The sequence below is a fragment of the Dasypus novemcinctus genome, chromosome 5 (genome assembly GCF_030445035.2).
Source record: "Dasypus novemcinctus isolate mDasNov1 chromosome 5, mDasNov1.1.hap2, whole genome shotgun sequence".
NCBI lineage: Eukaryota > Metazoa > Chordata > Mammalia > Cingulata > Dasypodidae > Dasypus > Dasypus novemcinctus.
Genome location: NC_080677.1, coordinates 64,304,169 through 64,323,538, shown reverse-complemented (window position 1 = coordinate 64,323,538; position 19,370 = coordinate 64,304,169). Strand labels below are relative to the sequence as shown.

At 35.4% G+C, this 19,370-nt stretch overlaps 1 protein-coding gene and 1 pseudogene across 2 annotated transcripts in view; both read left to right on the top strand.

Annotated features, from left to right (window-relative positions):
• ZNF804B (zinc finger protein 804B) overlaps nt 1-19,370 on the top strand; it is a 576,346-nt gene that overhangs the window by 120,094 nt on the left and 436,882 nt on the right. The window lies entirely within an intron of this gene.
• On the top strand, nt 16,403-17,481 carry LOC139438966 (galactose mutarotase pseudogene; annotated as a pseudogene).

The following is a 19,370-nucleotide window of genomic DNA, read 5'->3' as shown; positions in this document are numbered from 1 at the left end:
GAGTAGGTGCTGCCACTCTGTTGAAGCTCAGGGCCCAGCTGGCACATGGACAGCCCAAAGATTTTGGTCTCTTGGATATATACCTACCAACTCCAGAACCATCTATAGGTTCTAGTAGAAGGGTCCAAAAAGCCATGTTTAGGGAAACCACAACAAAGTCCAGTTCTGTCACATTGGGGAGCACAAACCCCAAAGTAGGACCCACTAGCAAGGCATCAAACTCATGAGCCCTGACCATAGTGCCTGGGTGTCTCCAGTGCCCTCAGGAGTCCCACTATTTGGGGTGAGAAATTAGGCAGTCAATGAGATTGTGCTTAGATGTGCATAGGCATAACCTCTGGAATGACCTCCTGACTCACTTTGAATTCTCTTAGCCACAGAAACTCATTTGCCTTTACCTTTTCCCCCTTTATGTCAAGGTCTTTTTCCATTTGCATTGCTAATTGTTGCCTGGTAGTAATCCCTCATTGCCAGGGAGGCTTATCCCTGGGAGTCATACTTTTAGATTTGATTAGATTCTTGGTTGAGGATTTTTGTATCTATAGTCATTAGAGAAATTGGTCTATAATTTTCTTTTTTCTCATAGTATCTTTGTATTAGGCTTTAGTATTAGGATGGGATGTTGCCTTCATAGAATGAGTTTGGTAGTGCTCCCTCCTGATCAATTTTTTGGAAGAGATTTAGCAAGATTGGTATTAAATCACCTTTGAATGGTTGGTAGAATTCACTGGTAACCAATGTGGTCCTGAGCTTTTCATTTGGGGAGGTTTTTGTGATGACTTTCTATCTCTTTACTTGTGATTGGTTTGTTTATGTCTTCAATTTCTCCTTGAGTCAGTATAGGTTTTTTGTGTGTTTCTAGAAATTTATCCATTTTGTCTACATTGTCTCATTTAGTGGCATACAGCTGTTCATAGTATTCTCTTATGATCTTTTCTATTTCTCTGGAATTTTAGTAGTGTACCCTCTCTCATTTCTGACTTTATTTGCATCTTCCCTCTCTTTTCTTTATCTGTCTAGCTAAGGATTTATCAATTTTGTTGATCTTCTCAAAGAACAAATTTTGGGTTTGTTTATTCTCTCTATTGTTTTCTTTTTGCCTCAATTTCATTTATTTCTGCTCTAGTATTTGATATTTCTTCTTCTTGCCTTGGGATTAGTTTGCTGTTCTTTTACGTATTCTTTCAATAGGTCCTTCATTTGCGCTCTTTCTTCTGTTTTGGTGTAAGCATTGTGGTCTATACATTTCCCTTCAATACTGACTTTACTATGTCCTATGGATTTTGATACATTGTCTCTTCACTTTTATTCATGTTGAGGTATTTACTGATTTCTCTCACAATTTTTTCTTTTCACCACTGATTTTTTTAGTATGTTGTTTAATTTCCATATATTTGTGAATTTTCTATTTTTCTCCCTGTGATTTATTTCTAGTTTCATTTAATTGTGAGCACATTGGGTGCATTTTAAGTTTTAAATCATTTAATTTTTTTCTGAGACCTATTTTGTGACCCAACATATAGTCTATCCTGGAGAAAGATCCATGAGCACTTGAGAAGAATGCATATCCAGCTGTTTTGGGGTACAGTGCTTTGTAGATGTCTGTTAAATCCAGTTCATTTATTATATTATTCCATCTCTCTGTTTTGTTTTTGATCCTCTGTCTGGAAGATCAATCCAATGATGAGAGTAATGTATTGAGGTTTCCAGTTATTATTGTAGAGATGCCTATTTCTCCCTACAGTTTTGCCTGTGTTTGCCTTTTGTATTTGGGGCACCCAGGTTAGATGCATAAATATTTACTATGGCTATTTCTCCTTAGTGAATTCCCCCTTTATTAGTATATAATGACCTTCTTAAGCTCTTTTAACAGTTTTGCATTTAACATCTATTTTGTCTGACATTGCAGCTATTCCAGCCCTTTTTGCTTACTATTTGTGTAGAATATCTTTCTCAGCCTTTCATTTTCGGCCTATTTGTGTCTTTGCATCTAAGGTGAATCTCTTGTAGACAGCATATAGCTGTCTCGTATTATTTTATCCCTTCTTCCAGTCTGTGCCTTTTGATTGGGGAATGCAATCCATTATCAGTCAGTGTTATTACTATAAAGGCATCACTTCCTTCATCCATTTTATCCTTTGGCATTCTATTATTGTATCTTACTAATGTCAATATTTTCACCCTTTTAGTTACTCTTACTAATAATCTTCATTTCTATACTCTTCTCCAAGCCTCTCTCCTTTCAGGCAGCAGCACTCCCTTTAGAATTTCTTGTAAGTTCCATCTTTTGGTGACAAAGTCTCTCAGTTCCTGCTTACCTGTGAATCCATTAAAGTCCCTTTCATTTTTGAAAGACAATTTTGCTGGATAAAGATTTTTTGGCAAACTATATCTTTCTTTCAGTATCTTCACTTTATCTTACTACTCCCTTCTTGCGTTTGTGGTTTCTGATGAGAAATTGGTATATAATCTTATTAAGTTTCCCTTGTATGTGATGAATTGCTTTTTTCTTTTTTTCTTTTAATGCTTTCAGAATTCTTTATCTCTGGCATTTGACATTCTGAATAGTAGGTGTCTCAGAGTACATCTATTTGGACTTAATCTGTTTGGAGACCATTGTCTGCCTTGACTATTGATATGAATATCTTTCATAACAGTGGGGCAATTTTTAGCAATTATTTCCCTCACATGTTTTTTCTGCTCCCTTTCCATTCTCTTTGAAAAAAGGCTCTAAACTTTCTTAGATGTCAGTTTCTTGTGTGGGAGGGGGAGAGGGGGAGAAAGAAATATTCTAGTGATTTAAATCTAGGTATACCACAAGTACAACACATTGAAGATTTTTTAGTGGAGTAAAAAGAATCACCTATTGAATATGCTTTTCTGTCTCCACAAATTTGTCTTTCTCTTTTACTTCAACCTTGACATATACTAGTAAAGTAAAATATTTGCACAAATAATGTGCTTTCATCTTAGCAGTTGTTTGGTTGTACAGTAATTCTTATTCAGGATTTTGAGATGAAAGCATACCAAGGTGCTATTTTTGGGGCTGGCTTAGTGATAATTTTAAAAACTGTTCACCAAAATTCTTTGAAGAAAAGGGCTGGCATCAAGCACAATTGTAGAATATGACATTTATTTCTGATGCACTTACAATTTTATTGCAGTCCCTTTCATTCCCCACCAGGTGTACCTATCCTGGACCTATCCTTCAATCTTTCAGCTCCCAGCAGTAACCCCACTGGGTAAAATGAAGGAATTATTTATTAACCCTCCTTTGATCTTTACTGCACTTTCCATTGTTCTTCACCCCTGACGATTCCTTCTCCGTTTAGATATTGGAAAACTTCCAAATGCCTCTCCACCCCACCCCTTCCACCTTCTCTCTTAAAACAAGGCAAGAAAATGCTGACAATCATCCATTCTTGTTGATTGCCTAATTGTAATCCAAAACAAATGGTCTTTAATGAAAATGTACTTTAACAAAATTTGTACTTAGGTTGTTTCTCTAATTGTGGGAATGTAAGCTTTTAGGTTCCCTTAAATAAATAATTTTTGTGGTAACAGAAAATGGGTTTGGAAGATAGCGTACCCCTTCGAATTGCATGTTTACTCCAAGGGAGATCTGAAAGTATCAGTGACTGAGATACTGAGGGGAGTTGTGGGGAAGACACAACCTCCCCATTTTCTCCTAAAGAGAGTAAGAAAGGTATACGTTCAGCCAAGACTACTCCTCTAACCTACGTTTCCTGGGCTTTGAGGAATCTATCAGCCAAAGTTCAGCTACAAATAATTGAAACCAGTCTCCAGAATTTAAGATGAAATGGTTTAAATATAGGGAAATACACAATTATGAGTTAGTTGGAAGGGCTCTAGGTTGGTCTCCATAATATCACCTTTCAACAGTCCCTCCACCAAGGATGCTACCTGTGTTCCCATCAGTAACCTGGGCAATTAGAAGCAAAACTCTAATGGTTTTTGCTGATATTCAGAGATCAAAAAACTGCCACACAACCCCTGTTGGAACTACATCAGCAAAATCTGGATGTCTCCAAGCCACTTTCCCCATTCCTCATCTTAATTCAAATTCAAATAAAAATCTTGCTTCTGATTCTCTGGACCTACATCACTTTTTAAAAAAGGTTTATTTATTTACTTCTCCCCACCCCCTTGTTGTTTGCACTCAGTCTCCATTCATTGTGTGCACATCTTCATTTTAGGAGGCACTGGGGAACCAAACCTGGGACCTCCTATGTGGTAGGCAAGAGCTCAATTGTTTGAGCCACATCCGCTTCCCCTACATCACTTTCAGCATTCTAGCTGCAAGAAAATTTTGGAAATGTTATTTTTAGCTTTTTGCATTTATAGCAGAGAAGGAATTGGAAAAAGATGTTGAAGGAAACAATCTACCACATGTGCCACTTGATGCCTCATTCAAAATGCAAGTAATCAAAAACTGTTTTTATATACTCTGATCTAAGCTGTTACACATTGCAAAATAAGGCATTTCATCTATAAAAAAAATGTTCCCCAATCATTTGTTATAAACTAGGACATTATTTCTGGGCTTTTACTCTGTTTATCTTTAACAGTTCTTCTGTTATATTTATTTCTAATGAGGCAATTAGACATTAATATCTAATATATTTGCCGTAAGGATGGATATTAACTGTTAATGAGACTTAATAATGCCATAATTTGTTTAATGCTATTTTCTTCTCATTACATTAAATTCCATATTAATTTTGAAAACTTTCATGTGATAGAATTGTTTATTCAGAATCAATTCTGCATAGTTGGGAGAACAATATGATCTTATTTTTTAATAAACCCAGGTACCTAATACCCTCATTAATATTTCAAGAAAATACAAAACTCGAGGTATGTAGTATGGGAATGGATTGTATTTAGTTCCATTAAAAATATGGTATACCTATGTCTATTGTTCTATTGAATTTCTCTTCCTTTTAGAATAAAGAAGCGTTCATTAGACATCTACTTTAAGCTATGTTTCAGGCAGACTTCTGAATAGTCTCCCTTGCATTTTCTTAATTTTTGAAACATGACTGAGCTAGAGGAACTTTTACCCCCATTTTACATATGATGGGTTGATCATAGTGTAGAGCAGTTAAATAGCATATCTAACCCCCACAGATAGTAGTGGCAAAGACAGAAATCGAAGCGCACATTTTTTTCATTATGTGGTGAGGCCTATTAGTTATTATAGAATAAGTTTTAAAACCCAATTTTAAACTTCATTAGCTATTTTGTTGTCCAATTACTAGTGCCTTGTTTCCTAAACACATTTGTCTCCCATTGCCTTGTGGCTTGGTTGCATTGAATTCTATCAGGATAGATAATATATACCCTGCTGGAGAAGCCTATAATGTGCTGCTGTCAGGGTACAACTAATTTATAAGTAGGACATATGTTCTGTACAGCTCCCTGTCAGTCATATATCACCTGTCATTGGTATCCCATACCAGTATCCCTCCATTGCCATTGTTGAAACACTCTGTGATCCAGAACTCCCCGAAATTTGAAGCCCAATATAATGTCATGGTCCCTTACTAGGGAATGGCATATAGCGATGAGTTTAAAGGATAGATAAAGAACTTGGATAAAGTTAGATAAAGAACTTAGATAAAGAATGTTGACTTGAAAAAATTCCACATCCTATTTTTTTCTTTTTTTTTTTTTTTTTCCCCCCCCCCCCCAATTATTCAGCTTTTCTTCACAGGAGTCCTAGACCACAGCAATGTATATATATAATATACAGCACTCCCACACACCCACCAGAAAACCTTTTCCTTTCCACAGTGATACTCTTACGCCCTATTCATATCATATTTACTTAAAGTGATGTACAGAGTCTGAGACATTAGCTTTCTAACAAGGTGACATCTGTGTTTACATTATGGTGCATACTTTAGGATACACAGTTCTTTACATTTTTAGTTATCCTATGTTTTACATTATGGTTTACATTATCAGTCTGTCATCTCCTATATGTTATGGTGTAATATTACATGTTTTATATCCATCCTTGTGTACTCTCAAGAAACTCCTCTCTTACCCCCCATTTACTTTGGTTCCACACATTTAACGTCCATTTTCCATGCATGGTAATGTTTGGATATACTCATAGTGGCAACAATTAAAAACCACAGTAGGGGGGGTACTGGGTTCCTGGCCAGTGGTGCTCTGTCGTGGTCCCTAGGGGAGCAGCGACAGTCTCCCAGGTACAGTGGTGGGGACCGGGAGGGAGTGAGGGTTCAACAGTGAGCCCCTGATACTAATGACTATGCTTGTGAGCTGATAAACCCAAAATAATAACAAGGCCTAGAGCAACTTTGTGCCTGGGAATTTCCTTCTGTCAGCCTTCATGTTACTCAAATGTGGCCAGTCTCGAAGCCAAACTCAGCATGTAAATGCAATGCCTTCCCCCCAGCGTGGGACATGACACCCGGGGATGAGCCTCCCTGGCAACGAGGGACCACTATCAACTACCAACTGATGATGCAACTGGAAAATGACCTTATACGGAAGGTTCAATGCAGATCAGCAGAATATCCATGTCTACATAAAATACCATGACTTTAAAATGCTGTTTGACCTAAAGTAAGGGGGAAATGGAAAGGAGAAATGAATTTATATGGCTACGAGTTTCTAAAAAAGAGTCTGGAGGCTGGCAGAAGGTTTGCCCTCATGCACAACTGAGCAGAGTCAGAGAGACAGATAAAGCAGATACAACCCCCAGATATTGGTTCCTTTGAGGGCTAAAGAGACCCATGGGAGTTATGGTCATGGCCGATGGGGTTAACTACCAGGTCAGATGGCCCCTCTTTGGAAATGGTGTTTATGTGTGATGAATCTGGACTCAGATGGGATCTCCCTTCATAAGACTTTCATGCTAATGTGCTGGAGGTGCAGTTAATGTTGGGGTTTAAGATATATTTAGGGGATTTGAATCTCTGGACTGACAATGTGATAGCCAGATCCTGAGCCTCAACAGACTCCAGCACCTACAATCTGATTTATTGGACTTACCACACTCAGCTAAGATGGAGGTGAAGAAGGACAACCACCACACCATGGAGCCTAGAGTGATTACAACTGAAAATGGGAGGATTGCATCCAGCATCCAGGTGGAATCTGAGCCTCCTCTTGACATAAAGGTGCAATGGACACAACCAATCCAGTGTCCACATAGAAGAGGTGGCATTGGATTGGGAAAAGTGGACATAATGGACAAAGGGTATGGGGAAAGGCAGGAAGAGATGAGAGGTGGAGGCGTCTTCGGGACATGGAGCTGCCCTGGATGGTGCTTCAGAGGTAATCACCGGACATTGTAAATCCTCACAGGGCCTACATGATGGAATAGAGGAGAGTATGGGCCATGATGTGAACCAATGTATATGAGGTGCAGAGGTGCCCAAAGATGTACTTACCAAATCCAATGGATGTGTCATGATGATGGGAACGAGTGTTGTTAGGGGGGCGGAGAGGGGGGGTGGGGGGGTGGGGTTGAATGGGACCTCACATATATATTTTTAATGTAATATTATTACAAAGTCAATAAAAAATAAAAAAATTAATAAAAAAATAAATAAATAAATAAATTCCAAAAAAAAAAAAAAAAATTTATAAGTAGGAACCTTTATAATCTATTTATGAATTGTTTCCCCATTTATGTTCTCTGGTAATGTTTAATGCTGGTCTAGTCATTGATTGTAGAGAAAATTTTTCTCAGCAAGTACAAAAACAATGTCAAATTGACACTTTGATTTACTCTGTGTGAATTATATATTTGGAAAAGTTGATACTCAATCTTTTTAATTTTTATTTATCTATTTTTGGGTTTTTAAAATCTTTATTCTGATTACATATAGGCAATCTTTTTAATAAACTAAACATAATGTTAGGATGAGAATTAATTTTATTTGAGTAACATGTCAAAACTACAAGTATGAAAAGATATCGCTAGAGTTTGGGATAGTTTATTTCAGAAATGAAGATAAAATATTTTTTGTTTACCTAAAGGTTAAAAATAGAAAACCAAGTGGAAAACCTTTTATTTTTGTGAAATTACAAACCAAATACTAACGCTTTATAAGCAAAGGGACTGTTTTGACATTTATCTTTTGACTCATAGTTAATTTAGTACTTACAAACTACTCTTTGGTAAGTGTTAACTTGAGGCTTAACTGTGAAGATTACTGCTGAAAACCAATAATACCAGTTCATAGTTGTGTGATTAAGCAAACTGCTCCCAAGTAGAACACAATAATTTAATCCATATTGAATTGCCAAAATTTGACCTTTTGGATATATATAAATGACAATTTCCTATAATCTGACCTTGGATAAAGTACCTGACTAGAAATTATTTTTAACATTTGTTAAGCTTTAAGATACTTTTCATGTTCATGTATATTACTCCTTTGAACTGAAGAGTATTTTTGTTTTAATATAAACATTTTACCAATGTGGCCAGTTTATTTCACATGCCATGTCCTTCTTAAAAAATCAAGAAATAGTTATAATACATTGATGGGAGTTGTAGAGAGATTGAAAAATTAGAGAATGTATTAGAAAGAATTTATTGTAGAAAATGCAAATGCAAATAATACAAATTATTAAGGGGAAAAAAAAGAGATGAAATAGGCCTCTCTTTTTGGGGGATATAGAATTATATGATATAATTTTTGGCTTATATGACCATGTTTTCTAAATCTAGCCATAACATATAAAGAAAAATACAGGTTATTTTGCCATTTAAGAATTAATAATTGATACATCGAAGTGACTGTTACTGTCAGGTAAAAGTGTCTGGAAAATGATGCATGCTGTCTTTCATTCTCACTGAGGTCATCGAATAAGATTAAGTACGGTAATTGGAACTGTCTCCGTGAACTCTAACAAGCTAATCCAATATAATGAAATTTTAACTGAGACCTATGGCAGGTATGTAAAAAGGCTCCTAAGTCCAGGAATCTTCTTGAAGTCACATGTAATGGGGGATGAGGGAGAAACATATTATTATTATACTAAGAAATTCAAAGTGCGGTTTACCTTTAGTAAAAGAAGGCGAGATCAAATCCTAAAAAGAGTAGAGGAAGTTTGCTTTATAAAATTTTCAATAATGAATAGCAATGAACAGGTAATAGAAAATTCATGAATGATATATAATAGAAAATTTATACTATGTTCTCTTGAACCTGAGGAAAATGCAAATATAATAAATACTTAAATAAAAATATATTTAAACTCAGTAAGAAATATGATCTTTCTATATTTTTCCAGTTATGTATTTCAAAATTACCATCTAAGAATGTTGAATAAGAACTCTGATAAAAGTGAAAACTGAAGTGAAATAAGTAGTATGTAGGAAATTTTATGCTTTTCAAAATGTGTGCAATAAATTTCCGTGGTGAACTATGTTCTGTAGTAAATATAATTTAGGTCTTTTTTATTATTAAGAAGATGAAAAAAAACATTTCTTGAGTGTCTCACATGGGTTCTCAACTAGGAATTTTGCATGACATCTTATTTATTGACACACTATGAAACACCTAAGCACATTTAATTAAGATTCAAGGAGTTTAAATAAGCAGAGTCCAATATTATCTAGAAAACAAGTAGTGAGTCTAGGCAAAATTGAACACACATGAAATCTAAAGTGTCCTTCACAACCCCTCTATAATCTGGTTGCATTTAGTTTATCTAAATTTATTTTCCACTACTCCTTCTCAGTTTACTCTGGTGTCCTCTAATGTGTCCAGGCTTCTCAAATTCCAGTGAACCAGTGATGTTTATTCCAGTTTCTATGCCTTTATTGACAATGATTTCCTTGACCAAAATGCCTGCCTCTTTGTAGTTTCCCAGGGGCCAGTCCTAGGCATTTCTAGAGAACCAGGCTAAGCCTCACCTTCTCTATTAATGAGTTCTCTGTTCTGACCCACTCACTTTCACGTTTTCCATTCTTTTGTTGCACTTAGCAGGATTCATACATTATTTATTAATAATTTATGGGTTTTAGTCATCTGTTCTGCAAAAGTCTATATCTTCTTGAAAATATGGGTCATCATTTTTTTTGCTTAATTACACAGAATGTCTGACACATAAGCCAAGTCTTATGAGATGCCAATATGGTGTTTTCATCCTGTGAAAGCTTTATAATAGACTATAAATAACCAGGAACTGGTAGTAAAAGGTGTATCAATTAACTTTTAAAAATTATTTAGAATGGGATGTGGAGTCAATTTTAACTACAGTGGAATGTTAGATACGTTAACTTAGAAAATAAATATAGACAGAAAATAATACCTTGAGTATACCTGAGATAGAGGTTATTTGGGAAAATTTAATAATTAAACAGGAGCAAAAGGACTAATGAAATTTTGTGTAGAGATTGACTAGATATCCTAATAAAAACTAGAAAGGAGCTCCTCTCCGTCTCTTACCCTTTCTCACCATCAGAGCACTGAGGTCATTAGCCAAGTCATGAACAAAATTGCAAGAATATGAAGGGGCAGTTTGGAAGCTCCAACTAGTTAAATAATTGAGTTATTCAGAGTAAAAGAAATGAAATCTTCAATTAATATCTATTTGACAGGATTATAATTGGAATTCCTATCCTTTTTTATTTTAGAGGTTACATGAACATTAAAGATGTGGAGAAATGGATAAAAGCTCAAGTCTGGGGAGTTAGAACTGAACTTAACTCTTGTCTCCTCTATAAATTATCTGTTTGACCTTGAACTAGTTAACTTCTTGTTGTCAGAATCCTCTTCTGTAAAATGGGGATAATAATAGTATTGATCTCATAGAGTGTTTAGAAGATTGAACGACAAAATGAATTTATAGCATGGGACAGAGTCCTTGAGATGCAGAAAACATTAAGTAAATTGTTTTATATCATTACTATTATTTTAAATAATATGCCAGTATTTTTGTAAATTTTATTGCTTTGGGTAAAACTGAAAAGTTGTAACATAACATGGCACAATAGTTTCAATGTTTGAGGGATATATATTAAATATTTATAAAAATAGAGCTTTTTTTGAATGTCCCTGATTATTTGAGAGGTGCTACAATACAGTCTGACAGAAAATACTGAAAAAAAATTATTGTGAAAGGTTAAACCAACAGTCCTTAGATATCGTAGATAAATTTTTAGGGTTAAGAATATTTTTAAATTAGTGAATGAGGTGTGTTTTAACTGAAATAAATTATTGGTTTAGGTAATACTTCTAATATAAGATGTCTTGTAATCTCATTTGTATTTAAAACTCTTAAAGTGTGGCACTTTGAAGTGTGTTGCACCTTTGCTCATACTTTCGGCACATCTGGGGAGTCCCAGTTTCTCAGATTTTAAATCAGGCTTTTGTCCCACTTCCTCCATTAAGTGACACCAAAGATTATCCCATTTCTCTTTAGAATTTGTCATTTATATCACAATTTTTAAAAATTTTATAATTGATGACTTGCCTTATATATCACTGCCTTGAGGATGTATGTTTCATCATCATGATTCAATTTTAAATTCACCAAAGATTGATTGCTCAGTTTCATTATGTATAAAATGGATATATTAATGGTACCTACATTGTGGGAATGTTTTAAGAATCAAAAGAATCAATATGTGAAAATTGCTTAGAATAGTGTCTGGCATATAGTTAAAACTCTGTATTGCTTAATAAAATTAAATTTCTTTTATATTTCCTAAATTACCTATGGTATACTGACTTTTTGCATGTTTTAATAAAAAAGTTAAACCATGACAATGAAGTAATAATAAATAGTAAAATGAATAAGTGAGGTATTTGGGATGGTCAGGTACTTTTATGATAAAGGCAGATTTATTTAAGGGAATAAAATATGTTTGCCTTTATAAAACTTGCATGTATCTAAATTGAGTTTCTTAATTCACTCTTTTTCCCAACAAATCCATTGTCTGTGTTTACTCTAAATACATACCACTTAATTTCCTGTTCTTTTTTTTTTTTTTTTTTTTTTGATGTACCATGGAATGAATGTAGGACCTCGTACATGGGAAGCAGGAACTTAACCATTGAGCTACTTCTGCTCCCCCAAATACCTTTACATGGCATCATGGCTGAAGGCCATTCTACTGTCTGTATGGGGGGGTGGGGGTGGAATGCTTTTAATAATACAGACATGGCAGGTTATGGTGATGAAAAGGGAAACAGAGAATTTGGGTGGAATCCTGAGATATTTAGGAAGTTAAATAGAAAGGCCTAAATGACTTGGCATGGGGATTAGCAAAGATACATTTTAAGAGTCTGACTTTTGTAGTTGTTGGATGTTAGGGGCATTTACTGGTGTAAGAATCTTGTTTAGGAGAGATGGTGTTTGCTCTGGACATTCACAGTTTAAGGCATCTGTGCTACATCTAATCAACGCATTCTAAGTGGGAGCAATATCACCCCCAGAGGGGTAAAAGTTGGTTCTTGGGTGGTGAAGTTGTTTTTTGTTTGTATTTTTTTTAACTTATTTTATGTATAGGACTAAGCCTTGTGGAATTAGCTCTCAAAAGAGACTGGTAAAGAGGGTAAATAGGAACACCAACACATATGGTTTTCTATAAGCAAAGGGAAGAAAGCATTGCAAGGAGGTTGAGCTTTGTAGTTTTTCATTAAACTGACAAGTTGAGGAATACTATAAAAATATCCATTGGATTTAACAAACTGGAGATCATGGTTATCTTAGAGTTGTTTTGGTGATATGTGGTGAGAACCTAAAAATAGATTAGAATGGGTTGAAGAGAGAATTCCAGATTTTGAAGTTGGAGACAATGAATGTAGGCAACTCTTATGAATTAAGATACTTTACAACATAGTTCTAGGAGATATACCAGTAAAAAATTAATTTTTGTCTAGCTTTAAGTTAATGTCTTTCCTCTCTTATATCCTCAGTTTTTCAGCCCCCTCTGAACATGGGAACTGAAGAGATCATGGAAAATTATTTACTAATTTGCTCTATAATTCCTTATAGACTGGACACAGAAAGAGGCAGGGTATTGGAGGGAGAAGAGTATTGGGAACAGAGTGTTTAACATGTCTTAGGAGTAAGATATAAGAAAAGTGTAAAAATAAAGATTGAGGTACTGGAGACCTCAGCAGATGGTGACTGCCTATGAAGTTTCATTAAATGTAATGACCAATTCTTAGTGGTGCCTTATTTGCTTGATTAAATGTAGTCTAACTTTTTTCTCTTAAGGACTTCCTTTCCCCAATATTTCTATATATCACAAAAATCCCTAGGTCCCATAAGGAAGTAAAATCATTTAAAAAGTTACTGGAATTTTGTAAGATCATTATGCTACATCTACCTAGGAGCACCTTTGATTGTATCTTAGTGATACAATTTTGTCATTAGGAGGACAAAATAAAGATGTTTTTAGACATGCCAGGGTCTAGAAAACTTATTCCCATATTCTCAATCTGAGAATGCTACTTGAATATGTTCTCTGTAAAATAAGGAAAGAGAGAAGAAAAGAAAATGAAAAACAAACAACCAAACCAAGAAAAAGGAAGGCATGATCCAATGGAGTTCTTCACCTAAATGCAAAGGTAGATCCTAGAGTAGGATTGCAAATTTTAAGGTAAATCTAAAATGTTGACAGATGTTTGCAATTGTCTTTCAAGGTTATTGCACATATTTTCCCTCTCATCAATAACTTTTGACAGTGCATCACATCCCTCAATCCTGAACAAATCAAAATATTTAGGCTATTTTAATTTTTCAAATTTGTTAGATTATTTTTAGCATGAAATTAGAGTGAGATTGCACACTCTATTCTAAATAGGTTGTTTAATTTGTATTAGATTTGGATAATATAATTTGGATGTCATTTTTTTTACTATGTAAAAATACTTTGTAAATAAAGAAAATACCACCTACTCTTTATGTATTTTAAACTCTTATGCAAACTCAATTTGCTTTGTTCTTCTGATTTTATTCTTTTTAAATTTAGTTTAAATTTAGTTTTTACCATTTTAAAGTTTAAAATATTATGCAACCAAATTTACGAGACATGGTAGAGTAAACTAAGGGAAGACACAAAAAAGGGACAGCTTGCATATGATGGGCCAAACTAAAGAGGATAGTTTTAATTAAATTTTTGTTAAATGTAGATTGGGAACCTTGATTAACAGTGGATGACTTACTATTTTAAATACGGTGATAGGAAATAATGCTTCTTTTGTGATCCTTATGTATATTAATATTTGTGATATTCTAATATGTTACATTAACTTATTGGCCAGTGAAAATATTATAATTGAAAATTCCTTGAACATTAAGTCTTATAGTGAGAAAGATTAATAGAAACCAATGAACACTATTTGGTCAAGGACTTGTTTCACCATTATCTGGTCATTGAATAAAAGACATTTTAAAACATTTTTATCCCATAGTAAAATAAGTATAATGATCTCTCCATTGTTCAAATAATGTTTTACTGATAAGTAAATTAAAGAATATATTTATCATTATTAAAATATAGAGATATTTTTACTTATGACAGAAGGCATACTAAGGATTCTTAATGAACTATAGTTTAGTCAAAGAGTAGTAATTGGGCTTGTGTTTGGAGAGAGACTATAAAAAGCTATTTCTCATACAACTATGTTTTGCCATCCAAATAATGTTTTTTGAACAATGAAAACCTGGAGTTGAATAAATACATACTTATGGTTGTACTGTGAGAATATAGTGCCTGATTAAATCCATGAGAACAATGATCCTGCACATTTTCTCAGCCAAGTGTCCCATAGATAGTAGGTTCTCAATTCATATTTGTTAGAATTTGAATTTAGCCTAACTTTCTAAAAAAGGAATGCAAAAATTCCACTGTGTAAGAATAAGATAATCAGCAGTGTTCACAGTTTCACTATCCTGCTGCTTTCACAAAGGAAGTTTTCATGTCCAAGTCATCTGAGCATGAATCAGAATATTAATTGATTTGTTAGGGAAACATGCTAAAATGTTTTGGATTATAATTTCTTTCCTTCTTAATCCATCCTATTGCTTGTAGATTGCAAACATAAGGTTTTACACATTAGGAGACAAATGACATATATGAAAAAGAAATTGGTAAACAGGAGCTTTTTCTTCCTAAACATATCATCACAGATTTATAATTTTCAATTATATAATTGTTTTGTTTGTTTTTGAAGGTGTTGGTCTTGATAAGAGATGGTTGATACTACTAGATGACTATGCACCTCTTATGTTATAAGAAGCACAAGTAACCAGTAGGTACTTACCAAGAGAACATTGAATTACCAAGTGAATGAACATCTTTGAAGTGTCTTATCTTAGAAAGATTCATATAGTCCTCCCTCAGTGAACAACATTAACATTTAGTTGTCTTAGAAGTGCTCAAAAGCAGGGAAAATAATTATAAGTAAATTTTGGTCACGAAGCAGAAACAAACTCCCTAACTGAATCTATTCCACCTTTCTCCTGGAGCTTGGAGTTGGTGGGAGGAAACAAACAAACAAAAAAAACTGCTCTGGTACTCAGCATTACCTCACGAGCACTTCTTCCTTCACTTAGTGTTGAAGATTGTCTATATGCAGAAAGTGCTTGATTCAGAATTAACGCAATGGTACTATTTATTATTAAAACATGTCCTCAAAATAATTTTGAAATGGTGACTCTTTCTAGAAAAGTAGAAGGAGGTGATAAATTAAAAACAAAACAAAACAAATCACCTTCATGGGAAAAATATGATAGAGAATGTGAGAACCAAAAGCATTAGCTAGCAGTCATTATCAAATTTCAGGATCTCTAAGAATCTCATGAGGAACTTTCGTTAAATGGTTATTTTCAGGCCCCACTGCCAGAGTCATTCTTTTCCAGTTTGGGTAAGATCTAGGAATCTGAGACTGGCAAGCACCCCTGGAGCTACACAGAACAATGTTAAAAAACATTGAAAGAGGATCTTCTTTCTTTATCTGTCATCTAGCTAAAAGAGTCTTATTGCTTCCTCTTCTTATGCACACAACTACATTACATTTCCTAGGCCCTCTTACGTAAGGTGAGAGATATGACTGAGTTGCAGCCAATGCAACGAGTGGAAGTGATATAGGCCATTAATAGCCCTGCTTCATAAAATCTTTCTCAACACACTGTCCAAGCCCTTTTACATTTTTGAGCAAGTTGTCCTGGAGAACACTACCAGGGTGACCCTAAAAGACAGCAAACATGTGCAGAAGCAACATATTCCTCTCTGTCATGGTTTTCCAACTTCATTGTACACACAAATCATCTTGAGCTTTTATTAAATATACAGATTCTCAAATCCCACTACTAAAGATTCTATAGGTATTTTTGAAGGGCAGGGAGTGGCTGCATGACTTGAGTTTTCTCCATGACTTCAGCGACCAGATCTGTGTTTGGAGACTGGCCTGTGTGGACAGGGACAATGGAGAAGTTCCAGCTGCAGTCAGACCTGCTGAAAGGAGACATTGTCTCCTGGGGCTGCACCATCACAGCTCTGGAGGTCAAAGACAAGCAGGGGAGAGCCTCAGATGTGGTGCTTGGCTTTGCCAAGTTGAAAGGGTACCTCCAAAAGCAGCCCTACTTGAGCAGTAGTTGGGAGGATAACCAACCCAAATGCCAAGGGAACGTTCACATTAGATGGGAAGGAATGTAAGCTGGCCATCAACCATGGGCCCAACAGTGTCCATGGAGGACTTAGAGGGTTTGAGAACTTCCTCTGAATCCCTAAGGTGCTGTCAAATGGATCCATTTCTCGCACATCAGTCCAGATGGTGGGGAGGGCTACCCTGGAGAGTTGAAGGTCTGGATGATTTATATACTGGATGGTGGGGAGCTAATGGTCAGTTACAGAGCACAGGCCAGTCAGGCCAAACCAGCCAGTCTGACCAATCATTCTTATTTCTCCAAAGATAAATGACCATAAAGTCACTATAGAAGTTAATGTTTTTTCCCTGTGGATGAAACCCTGATTCTTACTAGTGCGAGGAACTGCATTTGAACTGAGGAAGCCAGTGGAGTGTGGAAATCACCTATAGGAGTTCCATATCAATGGTTTTGACCACAATTTCTCTCTGAAGGAATTAAAGAAAAGCATTTTTGTGCAAGAGTCCATAATGCTGGAAAGTTGGAAGGTGTTAGAAGTGTACATCACCCAGCCTGGGGTCCGGTTTTACATGGGCAACTTCCTTCATAGCACACTGAAAAAAAAGAATGGAGTGCTCTACTCTAAGCTCTCTGGTTTCTGCCTTGAATCCCAGAATTGTGGTCAGATCAGACCCACTTCCCTTTGTGCTTCTGAGGCCTGGTGAGGAGAATAACCACACCACCTGGTTCAAGTTTTCTAATGGCTTAAGGAGGTATGAAAACATGTCCTATGCAAGGGCCATGCTGGCAGCTTCCAGCATGTTTCCTCATAGAGATTTAGAAGATTTAAAAGTGACCCTGTGAATCAAAATCATCTACATGGTACCTGTCTTGATTATCAGACTCAGTATTGATTCCCTAAGAGATTTTCTAATGAATTGCTCCACACCATAACTAATGACCAGCTCTCTTCTCTGTGTAGTTCAGAGGGCAAGAGAACCCAACCACAATGTCATAATCTACGCCCTGACTCTAGCCCAGGAGTGGTACTCAGAGCCTCATGTTCAGAAGTGGCAGTGCCCGGCCATCTCTCATTGGTTCCACCTCTCCACCCTGTCCCCTTTTTTACCCCAATTTTCCACCCTTCCTTTTTTTTATCCGACTCATTCCTTTCCTCTTTTTTTTTTTTTTTCCTCCTCTACCTCAAACCACCTTAGCCTTTCACAGCACTTTAAGTTTTCAAAGGTCATGTTCATTCAACACAATGGCAAATGGACTCCTTTGCCTCTGAATTAGGCAGTAGATTGAGAGATGAAGGAGCTGAGGTTTAGAGAAGTTAAATGACCCACCCAAAGGCATACAGTTGGTAAAAAGTTTAGCCAGGACTTGAGTTCAGACCATGTGAATCAAGTCCCCTTTTATACCTACTTCTCCGCTTGATCTGCTAGAACATTCCTAGGTGACTGAGGGTCAAAGAGGGTTCTGACCCCTGCTTTGATTGTTAGAACTAGCTTTCTCACTTTTCTGAGAAGCCATAGAGATAACTGTCTCTTAGCCCTAGAAGAATCTGTAATTTATATTCTCTGTCTTTGGAGTGAAGTGAGAAAGCCCAGCCAAGGCACAGGGAGAAAGCAAGACCTTGGTGTTGGAAGCTGTGTTAGTGTCAGGACAGTGTTCTGCCTTTTGAGGCATAGTGAGGATTACACACAGAAGAACACACTTGTGTGTTATGTAGACAAGGCTGGCGTGCCCTCCTTTCCTGGACAATAGACTCATCAGTGGGGGGGTTGGGTTGGAGATTTTTGAAGAAATACATTTTATATTATTATATACTAGCCATTAACTCAAATAAAACCAGAATCTGTAGCATTATAGAACACAGGAAAAGGAAATTGAATTGCTATAAATCTCAAGAAATCATCTAGTTCAATTCAAATCCTTAGGAGGATGCCTAATCTCACCTTTCTTGACCACTTTTATCTCAAAATAAATAATACCAGCTTACTTCCACCATTCCCTAAAAGTGATATTTTATACCCCTATAATGATTTGTTCTGATTTTTTTCTATGTCTTCAGATTTCTTTACCTCCTCTAAAAAAGAAAATATGCCACACCCTGATAAATATTAGTAATAAACAATATTACAGAAAAATAATTCCTGATTTTACATAAATATGCTTTTTATATGTATATTTTTAACACAGAGAATATCATTCTATTTCCTGAATATATCAGACTTTTAAATGAAACATATTTGTATCTTTGTTCATTTGAGTGCCTGACTTTAGTGTGTTATTTTTGCATTTGTGTTTTAACCTTCTAATTAAGTTTAACTGATATAAGTTTAACTATGATATTATTTGTACCAATTTGACCTCTAATCCCATATTTTTATATTTGCAGGTTGAGTAATCATTACATTTCAGGCACACAGCTTGCCATTTTATTTAAACTTAATATTTAAAGTAGCCATTTCTGTCACATGCCATCATGCCCACATGGCATATGGAGAAATAGGGTTTAGATGTAATAACTGGCCTGCTCAACATCATTCAGCTATAAATTAAATTGAAATTTAAGATTCTTTCATATCCTTTAGTCTACAAAATATTAAAGCCTGCGAGAAACTCTTTTTATAATTCACAACTTTCTCTCTCTATATATCTTATTTTATTATGAAACAAATTTTCATTAGAATCCTGCTGCCATTGAGTGGAACTCAGTGTAGTGGTAGACTAAAATTATGTTTATT